We start from the raw sequence: 12,893 nt of genomic DNA on the forward strand, positions 1-12,893 counted from the left end.
ACAGACAGTTATCTCTCTTCACCTATGCATCTACCCCACTGATATTCCACTAAGTGGAACTGAGGTATATCTTTGAGGTAGTTTTAACCAAACATACATAATTCCAGAGAGCATTCTCTCCAGTCACATAATAATGATAATAATAATAATAAGAAGAAGAAACTAAACTTTAAGTTCTACAACAAACATAGCACATCAGTCTGTACTGCACATCCTCTATTGCAAAATAAAATACCGTCTATTACAGCAGTTACTTAAACTGCAAAAATCCATAGCAACCTATTCTTAATATCTTTCATTTAATAGGGTAACCAATCTACCTTAAAATCACTTAAAAGTATACGTCACATTTTTATGACAAAAGAGTAAAGCACCATAGGCTAGACAACTACGTACGCCCACTCGACCGTGGAGACGGATTTTGCCAGCTCGCGAGTAAGTGCAGACAGAACAAAACAGAATATTATTTATTTAATACAAACTATCTGAACAGTGGCGGCCGGTGAAAATTTCAAGTGGGAGTGCTGCATATACAAAATAAGAAAAATAATTCATGGTTTTCCTAATCAGTAACCAATTCATTAATAAGTAAATTTACATATTAAAAATATTATTTGAAAATAATATATATATATGTTAAAGATACCAAGCTATTTTAAACCTGGTTTTACTCCATTTCCCAAGTAAGCAAACAGACAAACAAGTCAAGTTTGCGCCTGCAAGTGTTGCAAGTCTAGCTGACCCTACACGTAGTGCAAGACCAAGGCAACTCATGGTAAAAGTAGAATAAGCTATGATCACTAATCTTAATATTTACCCTTAAAGCACATCTCCTGGAGGAGATGTATGATGCTTTGTAATAAAGACAAGGGGCCACTACGCAGACGGGTTTCGACCTTTATTGAGGTATATTTAAGTAAAGACCTCTCTAAAAATTAGGACCATCCCTAGACCACTCCATAGTGGCCTAAAGACCGTCCAACTCAGCGTTGTTCCACTCAGTGGCAGGCTCACTCCGTCACCGAGAAGAACTTCTCAGCGTTGGCTCTACCCAGTGGCAGGCTCTCCCCACCACCAGCCAGAGCCATAATCTCAGCGGTGGCCCTACTCAGAGACAGGCAAAAACCTATCCCCAAGCAGAGCCTCTCAAAGCCAGCCCCCCACCAGTTCCGACCCTTATGAATAAGTAAAGCCGTCTCTAAAAATTTGGACGATCCCTAGGCCACTCAATTGTGGGCGAAAGACCGTCCATCGCATCTCAGCGTTGGCTCCACTCAGTGATGGCCTTCCACCCACTACCACCACCGAGCAGAACCGCTCATATTCCAAACAAAAGCATTCACCGACAAAGCCCCTCACCAGGCCGTGCCGGAAAACACTTTCCCCAGAGACTCAAATTATCCCCTTAATGCAAAAACCTTAAGAAAGCGAACTCATAATGGCCTCACCGGTTTCGACCTTTATTGAGGTCTCATCAGTGGAAGTCAGGCTAGAAATACCAATATTTTAGTAATACAGAGCTTATAAGTATTTTACCAGAACAAGTTACCATAAGGTGTTTTAACTTTATTAAATAAAAATCTCAGGAGGAGATATAAATGTAGAATGTATTTTACCTTGGGTATAATAAATGTTAAAGATACCAAGCTATTTTAAACCTGGTTTTACTCCATTTCCCAAGTAAGCAAACAAACAAACAAGTCAAGTTTGTGCCTGCAAGTGTTGCAAGTCTATGGTATGCAAGTAATAAAGGTCGAAACCGGTCTGGGTTGTGGCCCCTTGCCTTTAATACAAAGCATCATACATCTCCTCCAGGAGATGTGTTTTGCATTAAGGGTGAATATTAAGATTAGTGATCAGAGCTTATTCTACTTTTACCATGAGTTGCCTTCGTTTTGCACTACGTGCAGGGTCAGCTAGACTTGCAACACTTGCAGGCGCAAACTTGACTTGTTTGTCTGTTTGCTTACTTGGGAAATGGAGTAAAACCAGGTTTAAAATAGCTTGGTATCTTTAACATTTATTATATCCAAGGTAAACATACATTCTATATATATTATCTGTAGCGACACTGCTCGTTGAGCAGTGTCGGATTCCCTTTTTACGTGCAGTGACAAGTGCAAACGAATATCGGCGAGTCTGGCCGCAACTGACCGAACGTGATAATTCCGACACTGCATTACATCGCAGTGCATTTGTTTCGTGTAACTATAATTTTTCATGTAACTATAATTGAGAAAATATAATTCTTTTCATATTTTCAACAGTGACACTCGTCATAATTCAGCCTTGTATCTATAATAAATAAATAAATATGTTATTTTAAACAGAATAAAATAAGATTTACCAAAAATATTCCACCTTCACCACGAACACCCCAATAATAAAAGTTTCGTACCTCACAGAAATAACGCGTGCAATCATACAATTTATCTGTAGCGACAGTGCTCAATGAGCAGTGTCGGATTCACTTGTTACATGCAGTGACAGTGCAAACGAATATCGGAGTCTAGCCACAACTGACCGAACGTCATAATTCCGACATTGCGTTAGATCGCAGTGCATTTATTTCGTAATCGAAAGCTTTAATCGAACAATTCCAATTAATAACTATTCAATCAATGTCGAAACATAAGTGTAACCTTTAACATGTTGTATTGCATTTATATAATGTTGTAAGCATCGTTATTATTTATAAACACAAACAAAATTTAATTTTTTCGTTTTTTTCTTATGGGTGCTGCAGTGTTGCAGTGCTTATGTACAAGTCGCCATTGTATCTAAACAAACTTTTTTAACTTTAGGACAAAAAAAATGAATAATATAAAGAGCCATTCTGAAATAAAAAATCGATGCAACAAATGATATTTTCCAAAAAAATCAATGTTGTTTTTACTTTTCTTCCTATTCATATTATACATTGAGTTCTTCCTGGAATGGTTCTCACATAAAGGAAATATTTTCCAAAGAATGGTATAGCTTCAAAATTCACTTTCTGGAACTCCTATTAGCGTAATGGGAGATATCATTAAAAACAGAAAGGGGGGGGGGGATCCTGGGTGAGTACTTTTTTTTTTTTGTGACGAGTAGAATGTTGCATAAGTTTTTGAGCACTGCATATATCTACTACTATATTCATAAAGATCTACAATATATGAAGGATTAACCACATATTATTATTATGTGACACCTCCAGGGAGTTCAAAGACTTCGAGGGAGGACGCCTCCTCCACAGCTCTCTTCTCCACCACTCAATCCACCAACTACACCACCGCCCGCCACCACCACTAGTATTTCCACAGACAATCACAAACATCCATGGCCACGGCGGGATTTGAACCCGCAGCCTTTTGGCTGGAGAGAGAGGATACGCTAACAGCTCGGCCAACCAGGCTGGTCGGATTTATTATAGTTCTTCAAATGCATACTATACAAAGCAATACACTTCGTGAATGAGCTCGGGTCGTTTATTAACTGTTCACGTATTTAAACTATTACCATGAGTATAGTTCATAACAGCTGACAGAAAGTAAGGTAGTAGTAATCATTATATTTAAATAAATTACACATCACCATGTCTAAGGACTCATAGCAGAAGGTTATTGTATTCGACACACCCACCGTCTTTATTACTTAATTCATCACATACACACTACACTATAACCTACTGAGGGTAATTTTTGTCTGTTAATTGAACATATTTTCTGGCCGACTTGTCTATAAGCAAGATAAATAAATAAAATTTTTAAAAAAATAAATAAAAAACGGCGTTTCCAAGGAATAAAATCAATGCTACATCCATATGATATCTAACTCAATCGTGATGTAATTATTTTTGTATATGTACAGATGCTATCGAACTGCAAGTTTTTGCAGTTCGATTTTTTGCACATATTTTGTATGCACATAAAATTGTAGAAAGAACTGCGAGCATCAAAATGCATAACACCACAGCTTATAAGCACTGCAAGCAAAGTTTTCCACGTATTTAATATTTTAAGGCATGTAATGGTTTAATGAAAATTTACAAATTTTTGTAAAAATGGGATTGATAGATATGACCATAACTTAGGTTATTAATCCATCAAATCATTAAAAAACAAAATAACCACACATGCAAATTTAATTAATAGGGCTACAACGGTCTTGCATACTCCCTATATACAGAATAAAATGGCGTTAGCTGATTTGATTTGATACAACGATTTTTGTCAAATATAAACCTTATGAAAGTAGGTGCGCTATAATTCAACTAATCCTGATTTTCATAATTTGGCAGTCTGTATTATGTACATACCGTGGTCAACATTTTCGATTAGCTGCACTAAAAAATTGTGAGCTCTTTAAATCATATTCTGGACGAATAACTTTCATTTGATGTATAACACGACGTAAACAAACAAACAACAACAAAAAAACTACTCCGTTTTTGCTCTAATGTTTTTCACCATTCATGAACAGTATATAATTCTGAAATAAATTATCAATGATAAATCAAATACTTTAACAACAAAAATAAACTTTTATAAAAAGCAAAATACATGCCCATGTACGGCATTTAATCACCTTTAAACTATATCCAAAGATTATTTTCTACTGTATTATTAACGCAGACGATTCACAAACTACACATGTTCACTTTCTTGCTTGTAAATTCCCAGCATAACTTCACGAATTGCCACCTTGTGGCGTAAATCTCAAATTCTTAACTTATGCAGTTATCTGATAAGTATTACAAAATATTTAATGTATTGGGCTAAAAAAAATATGAAAGTATCTTGTATGGTTTATTTAGTCAAATAATTCACACATTTACAAAAAAAATCAAGTCGTTTGCATATATAAAAACTGGTATTTAATAGCATTCCAGAAATAATTTAATAACGCAAATGTGTACAACTATTCCGACTGATCTTTTATTTCTTGATGTGTTATAAATACTTCGACAAGGAAGGAAACGAGAAACCACCTTGCTTCGTAATCATCTCCCTGGTATAGTATCATATTGCCACCCTACCAACCACAGGGTTGGAGGGGAAACACACACATTTTTTGATGTTAAACAAATCAGCCAGAGAATACGTTCAATTAACAGACAAAAGATACCAGGTGAATTAATTAGTGCAGACGGCGGGTACATCGTATATACGGTGCCCTCTTGCGATAATACAGTGCCCTCCTTCATGATAAAACAGTAATATACACCTATAATTATAAAAATATTAGTCTTCCAGATAACTCTTGGGTTGGTAGCTTATTCCGGCACAAACAGATCATATCCTTAGTCTCCTCAGCCTCTAAAAAAGGCTTTCTATTCTTTTTTTCGTTCATAACACCACTTCTCTCTTATTCAACTCCTAAAACTTTATAAAGTCCAAATCCACCGACCTTAGAATATTTTCTCACATTTGGGATAGTGCACCCAAAACCTCCCAAGAATTCTCGATTGCATGAGGGTGAATGCAATTCGCTCAACAGATGACCTAACTTTTATAGACTACTCTCCGAACTTTCTTATAGGTGCTCTGTTTCTGCTTTATATATACCTATTTGACGTGCTTTTTTTTTGGCAAACCTTTGTAATATACCCTTTGAACTTCAACTTCCTGTCCACAATCACATCCAAGTCCCTGTTCTCATCAGGTGCTTGCAGTTAATTTCTATCAGTATAGTACACAGCTTATGATCTCATCCTCCCAAAGTGCCTTACGAGGCCACTTGAAACTGGCAGCAATTTACCTTTGCGCCTATCGCCGGCTTGTTTAAGTCATCCCGCAAGATCTCTACATCACCTTTATTGACTATGGCTCTTTCCAGTTTTGCATCATCGGCAACAATTGGATATTTCCGGTCAAATTATTTCATATATAATTGATGTACAAAATAAACAAAAGAGGACCAAGTACTGAGACCTGAGTTACACCACCAGTTACTATATAGTAAAGTCACTATATAGTTAATTTTAATAAAGTGAATTCTCTAAAAATAGGTTTTTTATATCTGAACTACCCACGAAAGGCCACAAGACTTATAGCACATTAGTACCGTATGTGGAGAAGAGGAATAGAAGAAAGGAAGAATATGTTCACATTTTGCTTGAACAGCTGAAGGTTGTAATCTTTGGGAAAGGCAGAGTGAGGGAGACTGTTCCAAAGGGCAGAAGTAGATGAAACGAAAGCGGAGGCAGTGAAGTTGGTTCGGTGAGTTTCAAGATGGACTGTAAAAAGGTATTGGTTAGCAGTGGCTATGGTTTTAACGATTTTGGAAGCGAGTGGAGGAATGGTAGTGGCCAATTCAACAGAACACTATCCATAAAAGTATCTGTTAAAAAGTATCTGATAAAAGTATGTGTTGGCATAAGGCAGAAACTGAACGTCTGTGAGAGAGGAATTGAAGTGGATATGCGTTACAATGATCTTTCATTAGTCCGATTATCCTCTTCTGGATAGAATCAAACAATGTTAGAGAGGAGTTTGATGCACCACCCCAAATATGGGAGTAGTATTCCATGGCTGGGCGCATTTGGGAATTGCATAGAATTGGCAGCTGTGGAAGTGTTATGTAATGTCTTGAGCGAAAAAGTACACCAAGTATTTTGGCCGGTGTAGAAGCTATAGTTAAAATGTCGTTGCACCAGGAAAGATCGAAGGCACGGGTTATTCCAAGAAGAGAAATCTGATCGTGTTTGGATATCTCAGTATTACTGGAGGTAAGGGAAGAAATGCGAGCTCTTTCTTCCGAGAGATCAGACAGGACTGAGTTTCGGTGGAATCGAAGTTTACAAGGTTGTCCTTGCCCGAGTGGGATATGGTTAGTAGATCTGAATTATTATTATTATTATTATTATTATTATTATTATTATTATTATTATTATTATTATTATGTGACACCCCCAGGGAGTCCAAAGACTCATCGAGGGAGAGTGTTCCAACAGCATCGAACAACTGAACTCCTTCTAACTACTTACCGCGCTCCAACTTGCTTACCTTTTTGCGAGCCATTGGTAGCAGACGCTCTACCAATCGACCAACGTTTGCTCGGGTCACTGGTCGTGGTAGACCATGAGGATTCTAATACTTGAGCACCACAATGTTTGTATAACGAAAAGGAGGAACGGAGCGAACTGTCATCAGAAAAGCTAATAGAGAGGACTGGAAGTATGTGAGAGCAGGTGATTTATATATAAGAAGGAAAGAGTGGCTGAAAGAACAGAACCATGAGATACTCCTGCATTGGTGCGGAAATATGAGGAGAGGAAACTGTCCACCATGAGACGCATTTAGCGAGCAGTGAGAAAATTGGCGATCCAGTTGCAGGGCGTGGAAAGCAGGCTACAGAATGGCAGTTTTTTAAGTAGGCCTGTACACAACTCGATCAAATACCTTTGAAAACGTGACTTTCTCTAAATTTCTCCACGGCTTGAGTCGAGAGGTGGGTGGTGAAGACAAAGAAGACCAGCTATAAATCGCGAGTGCCGGAATCCATGCTGCTGGTTACCGATTAGTTGGCATGTCTCTAGGTGGTTCAAGAGTTGGTTGTTGATGCTCTTCTCCATAATTTTAGAAGAGAGAACAGAAGTGAAAGCAATTGGATGGTAGTTCGTTGATTAACAAAAAGGTTAACACCCTTCTTTGGGATGGGTTGGATGTTGACCTGTTTCCACGTTGTAGGGTAGATGCTAGTTTAATAGCATTGATTGAAGAGGCGATACAGGATAGGTGTTAGTTCTGGGGCACAATTTTTAAAACAATAAGCGGGATACCATCAGGACCAGATGAGTTGTTTGTGTTCATGTTATTAAGGATTCTTCTGATTTCTTTTTGTCGGAAGACTATGGGCGACATGAAGGAAGCCGTTCTTGGTGAAGTGGTGAGAATTCTGCCCAGATCATCAATGTAGGAAGTGGAAGAGAAGAGTGATGCCTGTAAGTTGGTGTGTGTGTGTGTGTGTGTGTGTGTGTGCGCGCGCGCGCGTGCGTGCGTGTAGAAAGTTTTTTACCTTGGGTATAATATATGTTAAAGATACCAAGCTATTTTAAACCTGGTTTTGTCTGTTTGCTTACTTGGGAAATGGAGTAAAAACCAGGTTTAAAATAGCTTGGTATCTTTAACACAATATATATATATATATATATATATATATATATATATATATATATATATATATATATATATATATATATATATATATATATATATATATATATATATATATATATATATATACTAGGGGATCTCCCCCCCCCCGTGGTGACTACGGCGCCCAACCCCCCCGAGTTCCGGGATGGTAAGCCGGTTCTCCATTGTTTTGAAACGACCAACAAATTGTTGTCTCGTCTCATGAAGGCAAACACGTTGTTGGACGTGAAACGTTTCAAATTTCGGCTTATCAGCTTAACGGCTTAACCCTGCTCAAAACAATGAAGAGATAAAAAAACGTGACATAAAAACGTTCCAAATTTCGGCTTATCTTTATATATATATATATAGAGAGAGAGTGGATATATATACAGGGTGTTCGGGATAAATTTGACAGTTTCGTAAGGAAAAAGAAAATCTTCTTTGTATCTATTAAATTTAATGAATTGACAAAAAAACATTACAGGCAGAGTTAATTACAATACTATCAACAAGATTTACTCAAAATAACCACCATTAGCATCGATCACAGCTTCAATTCTGCTTCGGAACCTCGAACAAGCTGATGCTACAGTCTCCCTGGGAAGGGCCGCAAAAACTGTTTTAATTTTATCCATTAACTGGGCTTTTGTATTACTGGAAGTGCGATTGGTGTCTTTTTCAACTGCGCCCCATACAAAATAATCCATGGGGTTAAGGTCTGGGGAGTTTGGAGGCCAAACATTTGGACTGGTGAAGTCGTAGAAATTTTCAGACAACCATTTTTGACTTTTCCCAGAGGTGTGGCAAGGGGCCGAATCCTGCTGCCATACATACGGCCTACCATTGGCTACCCTTGTTATCCAGGGCTTGACTACAGTTAGCAACTCCACGAACAAAGCCCGAATTCCAATGCCAGGGTTCTTCAACACCTGTTCCTGCAGATTTGCGAGGAATTCTGCTGTACGAACGCAATCAGATCGTCTGCTAGGGATCTTTCTTCTTGCTACATCCTCGTAGTCACCATTGCAAGTCTCTAGTTCATGCCTGATTGTTTTTACTGTATTCAGGGAGCATTGGGCAGCAGTCGTAATATCCTTATTTTGATGGCGGGCACGAATCATCATGATACAAGTTATTCTCTTCCATGATTCAGGTGGGTTCCAGCTATCCATCCTTTCTGACATCTTGTATATGAATGAAGAAGGGTCCAAACTTTTAAATGAAGAGAAGGGTGTGTTAATACATGTAACTTACGGAAAAATATAATTAATTATAAATATGTCAAATTTATCCCGAACACCCTGTATAAAGAGCACCGTTTTAGTGAATCTGTTATTATCATTTAGTAGTAAAATACTTTTCAGAAATGTTTTACTGAATAGCAACTGAAATCATCTTTCTTCTTACAAACCACATGTTTGAGAAGCATGTGTTTGCATATCGATACAAACCACATGCTTCTCAAAAGTAAGTTCCAATAGAATTGAAATCATCAGTTGATAAATACATAATTTACCCTTGTTCCTATTATGATTTGGGAGATTGGTAAATGGTTTAAAGCAATCCTTGTTCGCACCTCATGGATGACACAACAGCATTTACTATAAACTGCATTTTAAGTCTTAATTTTTTTAATTCCACCAAAGAATATAAACACAATTTTTTCCCCTTTTGTTGACCTTGAGTTACCTCTCTCTCTGTCTATCTATCTATTTATCTATCCATATATATATATGTATATATATATATATTTTTTTTCCCTACTTTCCTACAACTGGAATATATTATTCCAGAGCAAATATTTCATCTCGAAAGGGAAAGTTCTTAGGGATATTTGGTGTTTATTGTTGCTTATCACTGACACTACCTTGCACGTCGTCATAAATTTTACATAATGTAATGTCATATCATTTTATTCGTGAAAAGTCGGAAAACCTATAGCATATATGGATGAAGGATTATGGATTAGATATGCATAACAATAGATATATCAAGAACATTCTGTCTTTTGATGTTATTATTCGTGTATTTTAAGTTAACATTTTTCATCATGCGAACTTGTTGGCTTGTTGCATTCCACTTTATAAGACTTCGGAGGTGAAGCAGTTTTTCCTCTACTCAACAGGCACAGAAGTAGCAAAACATGTCAGTGAGCGTGGAAGCTTCCTCTTATGCAGGAGGGGAGGAAGAAGAGGGTGTGAGTAGCATGCTACTTGGAATGTACTGCCACCACAACTGGAATGCCAGTAGACTCATTATATTCTGCATGGATATGTTGGTGTTTATACTAGCAGCTGCGTAAATAGATTAAGATATTTGTCTGCTATTATGAACAGTTATATTATCTTGACTGAGTCTTATTCTTAAACTGTTATATTATCAAAAGCAGGAGCCCTTCAGCAACTTTATTACTTTAATGATAACATATATTTATTGATACCAATAGTTTTCCACATATATAAGCAACTTTAGGAAGTCAGTTATTAAATACGAAACTTTTTTATATATCAAGGGAAGATTATATGTATCACACTACTGATAGGCTGTATCTTATCTATATGACTGTTGTTTTTACAAGAAGGGAGGTGGAATAAATGCAAAATATATGATTTTTTTTTTCAAGTATAAGGCTATTCAGAAGAGAACCTGAGTAACTTTTACTTCAATAATGAGCGAATGATCATGAAGCATTAATACGAAAAAATGATACTAGAGATAGGTATCGAGATCCACATACCCCAGGCAAATATATTAATACATACGATACTATAACATTCATACCAATAAGATTTTGTAAATTAGCTGATTGTAGCAGAGAAGTAGTTGCAACGCACTTAATCCTAAGTATACTTTTAGATCGTCATTATCATGAGGATCACCAATAAAAACAAGCAAAATGGTAATATTGTCTTATTTGACTTCTTGGTGAAATGGTGAAAATTTATATTTAGGTTCTGTCACCTGTGATTTAGTAATTTGGGTAATAAATATACGTATCTCCATAGTCTCTTACATCTATCTATTTCGTATGTTTGTTCCATGGCTAGTCTGGCTGCTTTGAAAAGAGGAGAAACTCCAGTTTGAAGGAGAAAAACCAGGCCACCTCGTGAATATTAAAAAAAAAAGGAAGAAAGAAAAAAAAACATTTTCGTTTTTTCCTACGAAAAAAAATGATGACATATACTTTTGAAGAAGAAAAAGCATACTCCTCCCATAATGCCCCACAGCTGTGACTTGTCTTTTGGAAATCTCTTAACAACATCGATTTTATGAGATTAGTTAAATGATATAATCTTTTATTAAATAAAAATTGATAAACTGATCATTTTATTTAATAACATTCTCGTTAATTCTGGATTGCTAGAATTTGATTTTGAGCTATTCATTTAATTATAATTATCAATTGTAATTTCATATTTACCAAGTTTTATTTATATCCCCCCCCCACACAACATCAGGGCCGTACCTTATACACAGGCGTAGGTTCTAGCTCGGGACCCCGAAAAATTAGGACCAATTTAAGGGCCCCAAAACTGAGATTAAAATTGAAGAATTAAATGTATAAATAATTAAAACTGAACTAAAAATTTATATATATATATAAATTTTTAGTTCATATATAAATAATGGAATAAATATATAAATAAACAATAAATAAATAATGAGATTTATTTATGAGATAGGACCTGATATATATATATATATATATATATATATATATATATATATATATATATATATATATATATATATATATATATATATATATATATATATATATATATATATATATATATACATTACTTTATTTAGATACCGTACCAAGAAGCTAATCTATTCATTCATCTAAAGCTAATTTAACTTGATTTTTTATTTAAGTATTTAAGGTAAATCTAGATCGTTAGAAATTTATCTTCATGATCAATCTCTTGACTCTATGGCGGCCTGTTGATAATAATAATAACAATCTTCTTCTTCTTCCTTTCTAGGCATATAGGCCAAGTGGCCTATTCCGGACTCAATTCCATCATTTTAAGGGTCTTCATCCGCATCGAGTACCTTTTCGTTGGTAATTTAGAATTTGTTTAGGTATTCTGCTTCTATTCATTCTCAGTATGTGTTCTTTCCATTTTTCTCTATAGCAAATAACTGTTTCATTTAGGGAATGTATTATTATTATTATTATTATTAATAAATATTAAATCGTTGAGAAACATTGATAAATATCTTTCTTTATAATTATAGAATTCTCTGAAGTTAATTGTTCATTGGAAAGGCACATTACATTCGTGCAAATTTATTTTGGAAGAAGCAGTCTTTGAACTACTGAGTGTTATTTTGGAATTAATTAAAATAGGTTAATTCCAAATATGCATTATTTGCTTAAAATAAAGCAAATCATGCTTTATTTTAACAAATTTCAAAATGAATTTATTGAATACCTGAATATGTCAGCATGTTTTAAAGAAGTACTAATTATAAAAATTTAAAGTGGACTCGTTTATATTTTTTCAGGCTTCTATATACTCAGTATGTTCCTAATGAACATCGAGTTGATACTCGTGACATACAGGAAAACGTCATATTCGAGATCAATGAACTGCATTTTGTTTTAAACGAAAAACTATTTGTAAGAAAGCGGAAATAAAGTTGATACATCTATGCATCGCCATCTGATATGCAGAATACTGGACTCTTGATCCAGTTGACAGAGAATATGACGTTTTCCTGTATGTCACGAGTATCAACTTGATGTCCATTAGGAACATACTG

At 35.6% G+C, this 12,893-nt stretch overlaps 1 protein-coding gene across 1 annotated transcript in view; it reads right to left on the reverse strand.

The window, feature by feature from the left end:
* LOC150102799 (cyclic AMP-responsive element-binding protein 3-like protein 1) overlaps positions 1-4,584 on the reverse strand; it is a 384,285-nt gene extending 379,701 nt beyond the window's left edge. Inside the window, exon 1 of the mRNA XM_090399326.1 lies at positions 4,567-4,584. The gene's annotated coding sequence lies outside the window, so the exon portion shown is untranslated. The remainder of the gene's footprint in view (positions 1-4,566) is intronic.
* Positions 4,585-12,893: the final 8,309 nt, after the last annotated feature.

Source organism: Typopeltis vanoorti, chromosome 10 (assembly GCF_054136105.1).
Source record: "Typopeltis vanoorti isolate ZY-2024b chromosome 10, IOZ_Tvanoo_1.0, whole genome shotgun sequence".
Classification (NCBI taxonomy): domain Eukaryota; kingdom Metazoa; phylum Arthropoda; class Arachnida; order Uropygi; family Thelyphonidae; genus Typopeltis; species Typopeltis vanoorti.